This window comes from Haliotis asinina, unplaced genomic scaffold, assembly GCF_037392515.1.
Source record: "Haliotis asinina isolate JCU_RB_2024 unplaced genomic scaffold, JCU_Hal_asi_v2 scaffold_21, whole genome shotgun sequence".
In the NCBI taxonomy this organism is placed as follows: domain Eukaryota; kingdom Metazoa; phylum Mollusca; class Gastropoda; order Lepetellida; family Haliotidae; genus Haliotis; species Haliotis asinina.
The window spans coordinates 663,399-664,460 of NW_027133893.1; the positions used below are offsets into that span (position 1 = coordinate 663,399).

The 1,062-nt window shown below is 41.5% G+C and overlaps 1 pseudogene; it reads right to left on the reverse strand.

The window, feature by feature from the left end:
* Positions 1-214: 214 nt before the first annotated feature.
* Positions 215-792, reverse strand: LOC137269981 (uncharacterized; annotated as a pseudogene).
* Between the last annotated feature and the right edge of the window lie 270 nt (positions 793-1,062).

A 1,062-nucleotide genomic window follows, 5' to 3' on the forward strand; every position in this document is an offset into this window, starting at 1 on the left:
TCCCCATCCAAACTTTGCAATAAGTTACATACAAAAGTGGTTTTACCGGCTCCACTGCATCCACTAACGAGTAGTCGAAATGGATGTGTGAACATAATAGTATCCCAGGGGACAATCGTATGACCGGCCATGACCATTCCTTAACCTACTAATGTTTAAATGCGCTATATATACACCTTTTAAAGAACAAGAAAATAACACTCATGAAATAAAATTAAGCAGGTTTAATACATACTTTAAACAAGTGTAGGTTACATATGAGTTGAGTCCCACACGGACAACATTCTGAACACATAAAATAACCAAACTGGTTCATGTGATCCTGATGCATGTAGCAGGGCACAACGTTCGAAAGTTCAGAGACAAAGTCCGGCATTGCGATAAAGCAATTTAGAAGCTGCTTCAGCTGATCAACATTCAACTTGATCCTTGATCATGTGGCTTGATGGTATTCTCCTTTCCACACCAGTACCATTTGCGTATGTCCAATTCGGGGTATGTACTATCCATTTCTGCATAAACATTTCCTCCAAGATGACATCTCAGTGTTCCAGGTTGTCTCTCCATTGCCTCTTCTATCCTACTTTTGTTTGAAACAAGCTCCAACCAGCGTTGTAACGTCAATGCGATTCCTCGTTTCATAGGAAACCATCTTCCTCTCCCTTGTTCATATTCCCTGATGTGTATTTTCATCTCACTATTCCAGAACTTTGCCACGACAAAGACGTTGCCTCCAAGAGCCAGCTGACATCGTTGATCATCCCTTGAGAATATTGCTGCACTGTCTGCCATTGTGAAGCTCATAATTAGGTACAGTGGACAGTTACATTTATACCCCTCATTGGTGAGCAGGCTTCATGTACAGACACGTAGTCTTAAACATGCAAACGATCCAAAGAAGATAAGATAGAGACAGTTAATACTACTCCTGAACGCTCAGATACGAGGAACAGTATCATAAATCCGACGCTTAGTAACGATCGTGTCACTCATGATAAGAGGATTAGCAACCACACACACACACACACACACACACACACACACACACACACACACACACAC